At 39.5% G+C, this 16,747-nt stretch overlaps 1 protein-coding gene across 7 annotated transcripts in view; it reads right to left on the reverse strand.

The window, feature by feature from the left end:
• Positions 1-16,747, reverse strand: part of LOC129840671 (low-density lipoprotein receptor-related protein 1B-like) — a 202,929-nt gene that overhangs the window by 184,919 nt on the left and 1,263 nt on the right. The gene's annotated exons all lie outside the window — the stretch shown is intronic.

The following is a 16,747-nucleotide window of genomic DNA, read 5'->3' on the forward strand; positions in this document are numbered from 1 at the left end:
TAGAATATGTGGAAATAGCAACATTTAACCGCTGAAGTTTAAATGGCACTGTAACGCTCGTCGTTAGGTGGAAGAGAGGAGGACCAAATTGCAGCGTGGTATGTATCCCTATTTAATAGAATTCTCTTCAATATGAACAAAACAATAAACTAAACTAAACTAACGATGCTACAGTACTGAACATGTGAACAAAAGAAAAACCCAATGAACGCAACGAACAGCAACAATCACCCACAAACAAACAGTGAACACAGCCTATCCTAAATATGGTTCCCAATCAGAGACAACGTAAAACACCTGCCTCTGATTGAGAACCATATCAGGCCAATCAGACACATCTAAACCAATGAGACACAAAACATGAATATACCCACCCAGCTCACGTCCTGACCAACTAAACAAATACCAAACAAAGGAAATAAGGTCAGGAACGTGACAGTCACCCAATCTGACATATTATGTCACCGGAGGTGACATTACGCAGCTAGGCGATGATACAACTCTAATCTCCACAGAGTATTGAGTTGGGAAATGAGATTGTAATACAGTTGGATTACCACAGACTGTGTAAAGTCTTTGAACTAAATCATTGACTTTTGTGACTGTTATGCTTCATGAGGCCAGTGTCTATTTGTTGTGCAGCTCCCAACTGTGCCCAAACTGTGTTTTAGTCACAAACAAACAGCCACACAGCTTCCACGCAGAACATTTGGTTCTCCACTTAATAAAACGTGTGTACTACTGTTTGTTTTTTTGAATATCAATTGGATGTATTGCTTGACCAGTAAACTGTGAAAGGTCAACTCAGTAATTTGAAAAACATGAAGAAATACCATTGTATCGAAGTACTAAATTATTTATATAAAACAGAGTAGATACAGCAGATGGCTGGTACCGACGAAAGGATATTGATGTTGAGTTTAGGTTTAAACAATCAGACAGATTAGCCACTCAACCATTTTGCCATTTTGTAGTGGAGCTTGTCGAGAGCTTCAAGTTCCTCAGTGTCCACATCACTAAGGACCTATCGTGATCCAAACACACCAAGACAGTCGTCGTGAAGAGGGCATGATAATGCCCCCTCCTCTTCAGATTGCTGAAAATATTTGACATGGGCCCTCAGATCCTCAAAACGTTCTACAGCTGCACCATTGAGCTCATCTTGATTGGCTGCAGTGTGTATGGCCCAGTACATCGCTGGGGCCGAACACCCTGCCATATCAGACGCTTTCAGAGGAAGGCCCTAAAAAGACTCCGCACGGTAAGCAGTACTGGAACGCCAAGTCTGGGACCAAAAGGCACCTGAACGGCTTCTACTCCCAAGACGTAAGACTGCTGAACAGTTAATCAAATGGCTACCCTGACAATTTATATGCATGGACACCCTTCATTATTTATTTCTTTATCTTAATTGTTTTGCATTGACTCCCTTGCACTGGCTCTATGCACACTCACTAGACTCTACCCACACACTCATACATACTACACTGACACACACACACTACATACGCTCACACAAAACACACACAGACACACACAGACACACTTTCACATACACTGCTGGTGCTCTGTTTATTATCTATCCTGATGGCCTAGTCACTTTTACCCCTACCCACATGTGCATACTGTATTACCTCAATCACCTCAACGTCCTCGTACCCCTGCACATTAACTCGTACTCGTACTCCTTGTACGTATATAGCCTCGTTATTGTTTTTATTGTGTTACTATTTCCTATTTTATTTAGCAAATATTTATCTTACTTTTTAACTTCGCATTGTTGGGAACGGGCTCGCAAGTAATCATTTCACTGTAAAGTCTACACCCGTTGTATTCGGCGCATGCGACCAATACAATTTGATTTGAACTGACTTGACAGTACAAAGGTAGCAATATACAGGACTGATCAAGGCAGATTACAGATTACAGACGAAAATAGCATCAATAGGACAAACACATGGTTTTTGATATTTGTATAAACACATTTGGGAATAAAGCTGTAAAAGCAAAGTGTTCTTAAGCAACAGATTTTTATGACTATGCTCTAAACATGTTTAAATCTCAATAAAACCTGGAATTGAACTTGAAATCTAGAAAATCACAACCTTTCTCTTTGCTTTTGATCTGATCAATATTAAATTGCCGTTTCAATCATTTGACATTATGTGCATGGACATCATTTGAGCAGTAAGTTCTCCCTGCTTATTTGGGTGGCGGTGCTCGGTCTGCACTCTGGACCTTAACTTTATTTTATTCATGCAGCGAAGGAGAGACAGAGAGGCAGTAAGGATAAAGACCACTTAGCAGCAAAGTAAGAAGAATCCTGGTGATTGATGACATAAATGGAATACTGATCTGGGTGTTGTTGTGAATATCTAGATTTCAGAGTTCATTATCTCAACACATTTAAGTAGGCTAATTACTATTTCAAGGACAAGGAGGATAGAGTATCAACTTCTCCTAGTGAGATGGTTGTTATCCATTTTCAAACAAAGGACCGATGAAATAACCTCTGTATCCCCTTTTCTAACTATGGATTCAGGGATGGTGCATTACAGAACAAATGCGCATTATAGTGTTACAAAAAAATGTGGGCTTAATTCATTGCAACCTGATGCAACCTAAGCTTACTGCTCTCTCTCTCTCTCTCTCTCGCTCTCGCTCGTTCTCTTTCTCTCTCGCTCTCCCTCTCTTCTTTTTTCCTTCTATTTCACTCCGGGCACTCAGGAGGATGTGTGCCCATGCAGAAGCACAGTACAGACTTTTAAGGGGTCCGTCAGGAATGACTTTTCATATAAAGAGGTACAATTCAAAGAAATTATATTTTGTTTTTCTGCAGTGGAGATGGCCCACATGCATACATGAAATCCAGGACACACACGCACGCACGCACGCACGCACGCACGCACGCACGCACACACACACACACACACACACACACACACACACACACACACACACACACAGGATGTCGCTATTAAGCACTGGAATATATTGTGATGCAGTGATGATTTATTACAGTCTGACGAGGGAACAAAGCAACCCACTTGGAGAATAATTAGAAATGGGATGAAACACAACATCATCAATGTTTACCCTCTTTTACCCTTCTATAACTGTGATTACTTCATTTTTTTGTTGCTAAATAATAACCAAAGTCAGATCGAAGATGACACCTGCTAGAGGAGTCTAGACAGCGTAAAGTCTGAGGTACTGGTTGAGAATAGGTCATAAGGTCATAAAGTCATAAACATAGCACCACAAGGTCATAACACCCTAAGGTCATAGAACCATAAGGTCATAAGGTCACACAAAAACAGTATTATACTGTCCTACAATTGCATCAAACAAGTATTTAAACTTCAAGCTACCATCTAGGTCATTTTGACCCCAGAGGCAAATTTTTGATCATAGCCCAAAGGTGGTTTATTCAATTGTTCCACATGTTGCAATGACTTTGTCAATCGACTTGTTGTCACGCCCTGGCCTTAGTATTCTTTGTTTTCTTTATTATTTTAGTTAGGTCAGGGTGTGACATTGGGAATGTTTATGTTTTGTTAGTTTTGGGTGTTGATATGGTAAAGGGGTTATGGGGTGTAGTATATGGGTTTGTGTTGAGTGTAGATGTCTAGCGTTGTCTATGTATGTTTAGTTGTCTAGGAGAGTCTATGGTTACCTGAATGAGTTCCCAATTAGAGACAGCTGATTTCGGTTGTCTCTGATTGGGAGCCTTATTTAGGGTAGCCATAGGCTCTCATTGGTTGTGAGTAATTGTCTATGTAGAACGTTTGTAGCCTGTATGTATGTGCACAACGTTTGTAGCTTCACGGTCGTTTTGTTGTTTTGTTCGTTTTTTGTTAAAGTGTTTCGTGTTTATTTTTGTCATCTTTTTTAAAATAAAAGAAGATGGCTTATTTTCCAACTGCTGCGTTTTGGTCCGTCAATCCCCCACACGATCGTGACACTTGTTCCCAACAAATCTAAATCATTGCTTAGTGTTTCGGTATCAAGTCCTTTAGGGTGATTTCGACCCCAGCCAAAAACACCCAATTCTGCCTATAGTAATTTTATAAATAGGACATTTATTTGAATCTAGGTTTCTCTGGAGACATAATTACAAGTTATCCATACCCCCAGAGGGTGAAGTGGGACCTGTATCAGTGATTTTGACCAGATAGACAGATCATCTGCACAGATATGTACTCGCCTGAGATGTACTCGCCTAAGATTGTACTTTTCTATACCATGTATCGTATGACTGTGTACAAAACCAAAATCACCTTATTTTTGTGCATATAAAATACTCCAAGTGTATACAAAGTATGACAATGGTATAAATACTTGCAATTCAGACCTCTGATATGCTCTGAATCTACATACTGTACAGTAAATAGCTGTATTGGTGTACATTCTCAGAAAAGTAGCTATTCCAGGGCAAATCTAAAAAAGTATTTATTTGAATCCAGGTTTTGTTTCGAGACATACTATTAAGTTTTTTATACTTTTGTACCCTTATTTTACCAGGTAAGTTGACTGAGAACACATTCTCATTAATATAGCAACGACCTGACTAGAATACAGTATATACTGTACACATGAAATTAGTAAAACAGTGCAGATGTCACGCCCTGACCATAGAGAGCCCTCGAGGTTCTCTATGGTGTAATAGGTCAGGTCGTGACTAGGGGGGTTTCTAGGTAGTATATTTCTATGTTGGTGTGTGTGTATGCTTCCCAATTGGAGGCGGCTGATAATCCTTACCTCTAATTGGGGATCATACTTAGTGTGTCCTTTTTCCCACCTGCTATGGGGGATGTTGTTTTGTATGAGTGTCTATGTGCCCTATGTATTTCACGATTGTTATATCTTTGTTGTTTTGGAAGTTTCACTATCATCCAAATGTGGAACTCTACTCACGCTGCGCCTTGGTGCAATTATTCATACGACGGTCGTGACAGCAGAGAATCAGTGCTATCCGGGATGCTTAGATGTTGCGACATTGGATTTTTTTGTGACCACAGAGAGTCAGGACAACTGTTTAACGTCCCGTCCGAAAGACAGATTTTGTCATCAGAGGATGGAGGGGGACCTGTATTAATGATTCTGACCAGATAGACAGATCGCCTGCAGAGATGGAGAACCTTAATGTACTCGCCTATGACTATAACTGCGTAACTAAGTTTGACCAGATCTCTAGACTGAGTGAAGGATCTATGTACGTTTGAACATCTTGAAGAACAATCTGGCCTTGTACTATCTCCACCCGGCACAGCCAGAAGAGGACTGGCCACCCCTCAGCCTGGTTCCTCTCTAGGTTTCTTCCTAGGTTCCGGCCTTTCTAGGGAGTTTTTCCTAGCCACCGTGCTTCTACTGTTCATCTACATTGCTTGCTGTTTGGGGTTTTCTCCTGGGTTTCTGTATAGCACTTTGTGACATCTGTTGATGTGAAAAGGGCTTTATAAATCCATTTTATTTATTGATTGACCATGTACAAAATCTAAATTACCTCAGATATATGCTTAGTTGCAGTCAATACAGCTCATAAAGGTATGTCAGTGGTAAGCATCCTTGGTAAAACTGTAAAACAGAAACCTGCTACCCTTAAATGTACACATACGGGGTGCATTTTCACACAGGTTTTAGCCCAGTGTTTTACCCAAACTGCAGAAACATTTGTTTCCATGCTGGCCAGCACCCGTGTCTCACTGCACTCTTATAACTAAACAAAGAAAAGGCTTCTATTTCTTGCTTCATATATGGCACCCCTAAAGGTTCTATATAGGAACCAATTTTGGTTTATATTTTTCTAGGAGTATGGGCCATGGATCCGGCGGACCTGCTCTTACCTGGGACCAAAGCCAGGCCACTGGTACTTTTCATCTGCATTTACATCACAATAGCTAACTGTGAACTTTAACACCTTCTCACAAAGCAACTGTTTTGATTATGCAGAGGTTGTTGATTCTGCTCTTCATAAGTCCTCACTGTCAGCCCTAGCTATGGAAACACAATTTCCCTAGTATAACATAATGGTGTATACACTAGTGTCACACTGGTGTTACAGTTGAAAAGCAGCATTAATGCTGTGTTGGTGTGTATTATCAGAAAAAAAAATATTATACCGAAAATATTTTATAAATACCAGAATTCCTATTATATCCTCCAATATTCTATATGTGTAACTTATTATGCTATTTTGGGTGCTAAACCATTCGGTTTGAAGTGAATTTGAGGATTTGGGTATGCTTTTTGAAACATCCTGTCATAGGCTGTACCAGCATTGTTTCAATAACCGCAATGCTAATGCTGACTGTGGGGTAAGTTACATTTAAAAAACGAAGCCATATTTTTGGTCAATGTCTCCCAGGACCACTTTTTAAGTGAATTTAATCACTTTTTGTCAGTAGAATTCTGTATATTTTAAATGTTGTTCAACGGCCTCTTTAAATGGCAGTCTTTGGTACCACATAAATATTATAAAATAAATATTTACTTAAAAATTCTGAAAATGAAAATTTAATCAAATGATGGTAAATATGTTTTTTTTTTGTACTATTGTGTATTGCACATTGGAAAACAGCTGCACATTTTCTAAAGAATATGAATATGTAATTTGGCTAAAATAACAGTCTGTTTTGGTTAGGGTTAGTTGATATTTAATTAGTTGATATTTTGTGATTGTTGCTTTTTCCAAAAGTTTATTCTTGGGATCAAAATGATGGTAATGGTAATTTGCATGGTAATCGATGTATGTAAATGTAAGGGCTGTTGTCCTCCTCTTCCTCGGACGAGGAGAGGAGAGAAGGATCAGTGGACCAATACGCAGCAGTAGGAAAATAAGCCATCTTTTATTGAATACGACGGCAAAACGAAAACAAAACACTTACAAAAATACAAAATAAGCAAACGACGTAGACGAAACCTGAACATGAACTTACATAACTAAACGTAGAACTCACGGACAGGAACAGACTACATCAAACGAACGAACAGCCAAACAGTCCCGTATGGTACAGACATCGACGACACAGGAGACAATCACCCACAAACAAACAGTGAGAACACCCTACCTAAATATGACTCTTAATTAGAGGAAAACGCAAACCACCTGCCTCTAATTAAGAGCCATACCAGGCAACCCAAAACCAACATAGAAACAGAAAACATAGACTGCCCACCCAAAACACACGCCCTGACCATAAACACATACAAAAACAACAGAAAACAGGTCAGGACCGTTACAGTAAAATATAGTAGTAGCTTGAGGGTTGAATGTGTAACAGTAATAGTATAATATAAATGTATGTCACAATTTGTCTTGTCTTTTAGAAGTAAGAGTATATTATTTGAGTTACTTTAAACACTTTGCCAAATGTGCATTTAATTGTCCTATACCACCTTACATTCAAATATTCAGGAAATGACCTCCAAGACAAACATTCATTCTGTGATTGATTTTAAAGTGTCACCTCTCAGCATATCAGAAAAAGCAGGTCAGAAAAAAAATATTTAACCATTTAACCTTTGTAGAGGAGAGATCCTTGAATTCCTCCTAGTTTAGACACACATAGGCCTATAGCCAGGCTTTGCTTCAACACTCATCGGGGAGAGAGGAGGTACAGTAATATTTAATAGGCTAAAGTCTCCACTGCTATTTCTCTGGAGGATACGGTGCCTCAATTCATATCTGAGTCCTTGGAAGAAAAGTTATTACTGGGCTTTCGTCCCAAATGGCACCCTATTCCATACATGGGCCCTGGTCAAAAGTAGTGCACTATGTAGGGAATAGGGTGCCATTTGCACGATTCTGAGCTGTGACATTGCATTGGTCCAGCTACATTGGAATGGCCCTACTGGTCTGTTGGGATGATGAGCACAGAAAGCTTCCTTCCACTTAACCATGAAGGAGATGCATAGATAGAGCTGCCAATGTGTGGCATGATGTACTTATGATGTACTTTTACACACTTAAATGTTGAGGCTCAAAACGCAGCCGTGCACCGTAACTGTACAGTACATTAGGTAATGTACCACAGCCACCAGAGCCGCAGGAAAACTTGTTGCGAGACAAGCATTTACCCCAGTTGTTTTCAATCTGGTGTTGCGTCGCCACACCACTTTCAAAGCAGCAGCACCAAACACGTTGACCAGACATATTCATTAGTTTATATCATAGATACTTTTTGCAATGGAAAAGAAAGCATTGGACAAGTTGACATAGCACCTCCCCCACCTAGATGTTCTTTACCATTCGGCCATCAGATTTGCCACCAATGCTCCTTATAGGACACATCACTGCACTCTATACTCCTCTGTAACCTGGTCATCTCTGTATACCCGTCGCAAGACCCACTGGTTGATGCTTATTTATAAAACCCTCTTATGCCTCACTCCCTCCTATCTGAGATATCTACTGCAGCCCTCATCCTCCACATACAACACCTGTTCTGCCAGTCACATTCTGTTAAAGGTCCCCAAAGCACACACATCCCTTGGTCGCTCCTCTTTTCAGTTCGATGCAGCTAGTGACTGGAACAAGCTGCAACAAACACTCAAACGTGACAGTTTCATCTCAATCTATTCATTCAAAGACTCAATCATGAACACTCTTACAGACAGTTGTTGCTGCTTGGCGTGATGTATTGTTGTCTCTACCTTCTTGCCCTTTGTGCTGTTGTCTGTGACCAATAATGTTTGTACCATGTTTTGTGCTGCTACCATGTTGTGTTGCTACCATAATGTGTTGTCATGTGTTGCTGCCTTGCTATGTTGTTGTCTTAGGCCTCTCTTTATGTAGTGTTGTGTTGTCTCTCTTGTCATGATGTATGTTTTGTCCTATATTTATCTTTTTTATTTTTTTATTTAATCCCAGCCCCCGTCCCCGCAGGAGGCCTTTTGCCTTCTGGTAGGCCGTCATTGTAAATAAGAATTTGTTCTCAACTGACTTACCTAGTTAAATTAACGTTACACAAACAAACAAACAAATACTACTCAACTATTGCTGTATATATTCTGTCCTACGAATTCTACAGATATACTAAATATTTTATCCACATACTGTCCATAATGTCTATATTGCCTTAACATCCCATCACATACAGTACCAGTCAAACTTTTGGACACACCTACTAATTCCAGTGTTTTTCTTTATTTTTACTTTTTTGTACATTGTAGAATAATAGTGAAGACATAAAAATGATGAAATAACACATATGGAATCATGTAGTAACCTAAAAAGTGTTAAATAAATCTAAATATATTTCATTTATTTGAGATTCTTCAAAGTAGCCAACCTTTGCCTTGATGGCAGCTTTGTACACTTGGCATTCTCTCAACCAGCTTCATGAGGTAGTCACCTGGAAGGCATTTCAATGAACAGGTGTGTCTTGTTAAAAGTACATTTGTGGAATTTCTTTCCTTCTTAATGCGTTTGAGCCAATCAGTTGTGTTGTGACAAGGTAGGGGTGGTATACAGAGGATAGCCCTATTTGGTAAAAGACCAAGTCCGTATTATGGCAAGAACAGCTCAAAATAGTAAAGAGAAACGACAGTCCATCATTACTTTAAGACATGAAGGTCAGTCAATACGGAAAATGTCAAGAACTTTTAAAGTTTCTTCAAATGCAGTCGCAAAAACCATCAAGCGCTATAATGAAACTGGCTGTCATGAGGACTGCCACAGGAAAGGAAGACCCAGAGGTACCTCTGCTGCAGAGGATAAATTAAATAGAGTTAACTGCACCTCAGATTGCAGCCCAAATAAATGCTTTGCAGAGCATTTAGACACATCAAATGTTCAGAGGAGACTGCGTGAATCAGGCATTCGTGGTCGAATTGCTGCTAAAGGACACCAATAATAAGAAGAGACCTGCTTGGTCAAAAAACACGAGCAATGGATATTAGACCGGTGGTAATTTGTTCTTTGGTCTGATGAGTCCAAATTTGAGTAGGTGAATGGATGATCTCCGCATGTGTGGTTCCCACTGTGATGCCAGGAGGAGAAGGTGTGAATGTGCGGGGGTGCTTTGCTGGTGACACTGTCAATTATTTATTTAGAATTCAAGGCTTAACTTAACCAGCATGGCTACCACAGCATTCTGCAGCAATATGCCATCCCATCTGGTTAATGCTTAGTGGGACTATCATTTGGTTTTTAACAGGACAATGACCCAAAACACACCTCCAGGCTGTTTAAGGGCTATTTGACCAAGAAGGAGAGTGATGGAGTACTGCATCAGATGACCTGGCCTCCACAATCACCCGACCTCAAACCAATTGAGATGGTTTGGGATGAGTTGGACCGCAGAGTGAAGGAAAAGCAGCCAAAAAGTGCTCAGCATATGTGGAAACTCCTTTAAGACTGATGGAAAAGCATTTCTCATGAAGCTGGTTCAGAGAATGCCAAGAGTGTGCAAAGCTGTCATCAAGGCAAAGGGTGGGTACTTTGAAGAATCTAAAAAACATTTTGGTTTGTTTAACCTCTCTAGGGTACGTGGGACGCTAACGTCCCACCTGACCAACATCCAGTGAAAGTGCAGGGCGCCAAATTCAAACAACAGAAATCTCATAATTAAAATTTGTCAAACATACAAGTATTATATACCATTTTAAAGATAAATTTGTTGTTAATCCCACTACAGTGTCCGATTTCAAGAAGGCTTTACGACAAAAGCATACCATGCGATTATGTTAGGTCAGTACCTAGTCACAAAAAACACAGCCATTTTTCCCGCCAAAGAGAGGAGTCACAAAAAGCAGAAAGAGATAAAATGAATGAAACCTTTGATGATCTTCATCAGATGACACTCATAGGACTTCATGTTACACAATACATGTATGTTTTGTTAGATAAAGTTCATATTTATATCCAAAAATCTCAGTTTACATTGGCGCGTTATGTTCAGTAGTTCCAAAACATCCAGTGATTTTGCAGAGAGCCACATCGATTTACAGAAATACTCATAATAAACATTGCTAAAAGATACAACTGTTATGCATGGAATTTTAGATCCACTTCTCCTTAATGCAACCGCTGTGTCAGATTTAAAAAAAACTTTACGGAAAAAGCACACCGCGCAATAATCTGAGTACAGCGCTCAGACACAAAATCAAGCCATACAGATATCCGCCATGTTGTGGAGTCAACAGAAGCCAGAAATAGCATTATAAATATTCACACCTTTGATGATCTTCATCAGAATGCACTCCCAGGAATCCCAGTTCCACAATAAATGTTTGTTTTGTTCGATGAAGTCCATAATTTATGTCCAAATACCTCCTTTTTGTTCGCGCGTTTAGCCCAGTAATCCTAATTCATGAGGCGCGATCACTAGGTCCAGACGAAAAGTCAAAAAGTTCCGTTACAGTCTGTAGAAACATGCAAAACCATGTATAGAATCAACCTTTAGGATGTTTTTAACATAAATCTTCAATAATGTTCCAACCGTATAATTCCTTTGTCTTCAGAAATGCAATGGAACGGAAGCTAACTCTCACATGAACGCGCGTGGTCAGCTCATGCCATGCTGGCAGACCTCTGACTCATTCAGATCTCATTCCCCCCTCCTTCACAGTAGAAGCCTCAAACAAGGTTCTAAAGACTGTTGACATCTAGTGGAAGCCTTAGGAAGTGCAATATGACCCCACTTCCACTGTATCTTGGATAGGTAAAGAGAAAAACTACAAACCTCAGATTTCCCACTTCCTGGTTGGATTTTATCTCAGGTTTTTGCCTGCCATATGAGTTCTGTTATACTCACAGACATCATTCAAACAGTGTTAGAAACTTCAGAGTGTTTTCTATCCACATCTAGTAATAATATGCAAATCCTAGCATCTGGGCCTGAGTAGCAGGCAGTTTACTCTGGGCACACTTTTCATCCGGACTTGAAAATACTGCCCCCTACCCCAAAGAAGTTAACACTTTTATGGAACTTTTGACTGGTACTGTATATATTTTTATACTCTGAACTCCGACATTGCTCGTTCTAATATTTATATATTTCTTAATTCCACTTTTAGATCTATGTGTATTGTTGCGAATTTTTAGATATTACTGCACTGCTGGAGCTAGGAACACAAGCAGTTCGCTACACCCACAATAGCATCTGCTAAATATGTGGATGCGACTGATAAAATTTGATTTGATTTGACTTGGTTTCTTTCTTTGCTCACGCTCCTCTCTAGTCTGTGGAATCTGACTTTGTGGCTGTGTTATCTCATGGAAACTCTCCTTTTCTGCCTGCCTGGTCTCCTGCCTCATAATAGAATGAACACACATTTTCATGGAAAACAAGGCACAGCTGAAGTCTGAAGTTTACATACACCTTAGCCAAATAGATTTAAACTCAGCTTTTCACAATTCCTGACAATAAATCCTAGTAAATATTCCCTGTTTTAGGTCAGTTAGGATTACCACTTTATTTTAAGAATGTGAAATGTCAGAATAATAGTAGAGAGAAGGATTTATTACAGCTTTTATTTCTTTCATCACATTCCCAGTGGGTCAGAAGTTTACATACACTCAATTAGTATTTGGTAGCAGTGCCTTTAAATTGTTTAACTTGGGTCAAACGTTTCGGGAAGCCTTCCACAAGCTTCCCACAATAAATTGGGTGAATTTTGGCCCATTCCTCCTGACAGAGCTGGTGTAACTGAGTCAGGTTTGTAGGCCTCCTTGCTCCCACATGCTTTTTCAGTTCTGCCCACAAATGGTCTATAGGATTGAGGTCAGGGCTTTGTGGTGGCCACTCAAATACCTTGACTTTGTTGTCCTTAAGCCATTTTGCCACAACTTTGGAAGTATGCTTGGGGTCATTTCCATTTGGAAGACCCATTTGCAACCGAGCTTTAACCTCCTGACTGATGTCTTGAGATGTTGATTCAATATATCCACATCATTTCCATCCTCATGATGCCATCTATTTTGTGAAGTGCACCAGTCCATTCTGCAGCAAATCACCCCCACAACATGATGCTGCCACCCTCGGGATGGTGTTCTTCGGCTTGCAAGCCTCCCCCTTTATCCTCCAAACATAACAATGGTCATTATGGCCAAAGAGTTCTATTTTTGTTTCATCAGACCAGAGGACAATTCTCCAAAAAGTACAATCTTTGTCCCCATGTGCAGTTGCAAACCGTAGTCTGGCATTTTAATGGGGGTGTCGAAGCAATGGCTTCTTCCTTGCTGAGCGGCCTTTCAGGTTATGTCGATATAGGACTTGTTTTACTGTGGATATAGATACTTTTGTACCGGTTTCCTCCAGCATCTTCACAAGGTCCTTTGCTGTTGTTCTGGGATTGATTTGCAATTTTCGCACCAAAGTACGTTCATCTCTAGGAGACAGAACGCGTCTCCTTCCTGAGCGGTATGACGGCTGCGTGGTCCCAAGGTGTTTATACTTGCGTACTATTGTTTGTACAGATGAACGTGGTACCTTCAGGCATTTGGAAATTGCTCCCAAGGATGAATCGGACTTGTGGAAATCAACAACAACAAAAAATCTGAGGTCTTGGCTGATTTCTTTTGATTTTCCATGATGTCAAGCAAAGAGGCACTGAGTTTGAAGGTAGGCCTTGAAATACATCCACAGGTACACCTCCAATTGACTCAAATTATGTCAATTAGCCTATCAGAAGCTTCTAAAGCCATGACATAATTTTCTGGAATTTTCCAAGCTGTTCCAAGCTGCACAGTCAACTTAGTGTATGTAAACTTCTGAACCACTGGAATTGTGATACAGTGAATTATAAGTGAAATAATCTGTCTGTAAACAATTGTCGGAAAAATTACTTGTGTCATGCACAAAGTACATGTCCAAACCGACTATAGTTTGTTAACTTGTTTGGGATAGGGGGCAGCATTTTCACTTTTGAATGAATGGCATGCCCAGAGTGAATTGCCTCCTACTCAGTCCCAGATGCTAATATATGCATATTATTAGTAGTATTGGATAGAAAACACTCTGAAGTTTCTAAAACTGCTTGATTGATGTCTGTGAGTATAACATAACTAATATGGCAGGCAAAAACCTGAGAAGAAATCCAAACAGGAAGTGGGAAATCTGAGGTTTGTAGTTTTTGAACTCACCCCTATCGAATACACAGTGGGATATGGGTTATTTTTCACTTCCTAAGGCTTCCACTAGATGTCAACCGTCTTTAGAACGTGGTTTTAGGCTGCTCATGTGAAGGGGGGCCGGTGGGAGCTGTTTTACTAAGGGGTCTGCCTACAGCCTCGTTCTCAGTCATGCGCTTTCACTTGAGAGGTAGCTCTCGTTCCATTGCAATTCTACAGACAATGGAATTCTCCGGTTGAAACAGTATTGAACTTTTATGATAAAAACATCCTAAAGATTGATTATATACTTAGCTTGAAAAGTTTCTTTGACCTGTAATATAACTTTTTGAACGTTTCGTCTGAATGGACCAGATCACGCTTTTGGATTGTTTACCAAACGCCCTAACAAAAGAAGCTATTGGACATAAATGGACATAAATGATGGACATTACCGAACAAAACAAGCATTTATTGTGGAACTGTGATTCCTGGGAGTGCATTCTGATGAAGATCATCACAGGTAAGTGAATATTTATATATGAATAATATGAATAATGTTGACTACCCAACATGGCGTATATTTCTCTGGCTGGTTTGGGCTCTGAGCGCCGTTCTCAGATTATGCTTTTTCCGTAAAGTTTTTTTTAAATCTGACACAGCGGTCACATTAAGGAGAAGTGTATCTAAAGTCTCATGTATAATAGCTGTATTTTCATCAACATTTATTATGAGTATTTCTGTGAATTCGTGTCGCTCTGCAATATCACTGCATGTTTTTGAACTACTGAATCTAACACGCCAATGTAAAATACATTTTTGGATATAAATATGAACTTTACCGAACAAAACATACATGTATTGTGTAACATGAAGTCCTATGAGTGTCATCTGATGAAGATCATCAACGGTTAGTGATTCATTTTTATCTCTATTTGTGCTTTTTGTGACTCCTCTCTTTGGTGGGAAAAATGCCTGAGTTTATCTGTGACTTGGTGGTGGCCTAACATAATAGTTTGTGGAGCTTTCGCTGTAAAGCATTTTTGAAATCAGACACTGTGGCTGGATTAAAGATAAAAAAAATTATAAAATGGTGCCTAATACTTGTATGTTTGAGAAATTTGATTTATGAGATTTCTGTTGTTTTGTATTTGGCGCCCTGCAATTTTATTGGCTGTTGGCGAGGGTTAACAAGAAATGTGTGGTGTGGTTGAAAAACAAGTTTTAATGACTCCAACCTAAGTGTATGTAAACTTCCGACTTCAAATGTATGTCTTGCACCACAATAACTTTCACAAATACAGAGACAAGCAGGCATCATGACATCGGTCTTTTTCAAATAGTTAGAGCATAGTGATACCTACTGTTATGAACTGGTAATGCAGGTTTGGTTAGAATAGAGTACAAGAGAAATGGGGGATATTATTTTCAATGAAAATGTTGAAAGTAGTTGATTTAATGATTGAATTTAATGATTGAATGATTGAATTTGAAAGGCAATCAGTTCCTACAGTGAGCACAAGGGAACCAACCTTTGGTGGGCCAGACGGAGACAGGACAATAACACAAGCTTATTTGTTTTAAGAATTGTGTTCAATGTAACCCTCCCTGCCTTGTTACAAAGTCTACCGTGTATAGTGTTACATGTAACCATGCCTTACATAAAGCTTAAAGAATGAATCATTGCAGAAGAGCACTGTAATCAGATGAACAATAAAAGGTTTTATGACATAAAATTACAATATATATATATATATTTTTTTTTTTCAAAGTCTCCTAATCAACATTGTGTGTGTGTATAGAGTGAAATTAACATTTAAAGACATTGTAACAATTGTTTGCATAACACAGCCCTGCTATAGTAAACTACAGAGTACAGTGCCTTCAGAAAGTATTCACACCCCTTGACTTTTTCCACCTTTTGTTGTGAGATTTAGTGTCACTGGCCTTTTGTCACGACTTCTGCCGAAGTTGGTCCCTCTCTTTGTTCGGGCGGCGTTCGGCGGTCGACGTCACCGGCTTTCTAGTCCCCACCGATCCATGTTTCATTTTCGTTTGGTTTTGTCTTCATCATACACACCTGATTTCTATTCCATTAATTATGTTCCTTATTTAACCCTCTGGCTTCCCTCTCTGTTTTGTGCGTTATTGTTTGTCATGTGGGTTCGTGTTCTTTGGATTATTTTGTGTTTTCCTTGTTGGAACATTATCTTTATTTTTGAGTAAACTTTCTGACTATACTCATATCTGTGTCCTGCGCCTGACTCCGCATTTTTTCCATTCACCAACACCCTCACACCTTTGTTGTCCAATGTAGTTGTTGTCTCTGGCTCTTTTGATATCAGATTCAGAATTGAAAAATAACAAGGCTTGTGGTAATTAGAACGGGTTTTATCCACCTTAGACCAGGATTGTTTCCAATTCACATAACCCGACAAGAGAAAACACAGCCCTATAGTCATAGCACAGATAAGGGAAGCGATCTATAATAATAATATTTTGTCATAGCCTACGAATAGTACCCAGAGTTTTACCTGACCAGGTCATGAGACCAGGAAAAACTCCATGCCCCAGAAGAAAAAAACCTCATTTTGCCATAACATTTTTTAAAACCTGTGGTGTCACCTCTGCCAGCCACTAAAAACATGTATGCAAGGAACAGATCTATCTCTGTCTGAGTACGTTTACTCC

This window comes from Salvelinus fontinalis, chromosome 41 (genome assembly GCF_029448725.1).
Source record: "Salvelinus fontinalis isolate EN_2023a chromosome 41, ASM2944872v1, whole genome shotgun sequence".
Classification (NCBI taxonomy): domain Eukaryota; kingdom Metazoa; phylum Chordata; class Actinopteri; order Salmoniformes; family Salmonidae; genus Salvelinus; species Salvelinus fontinalis.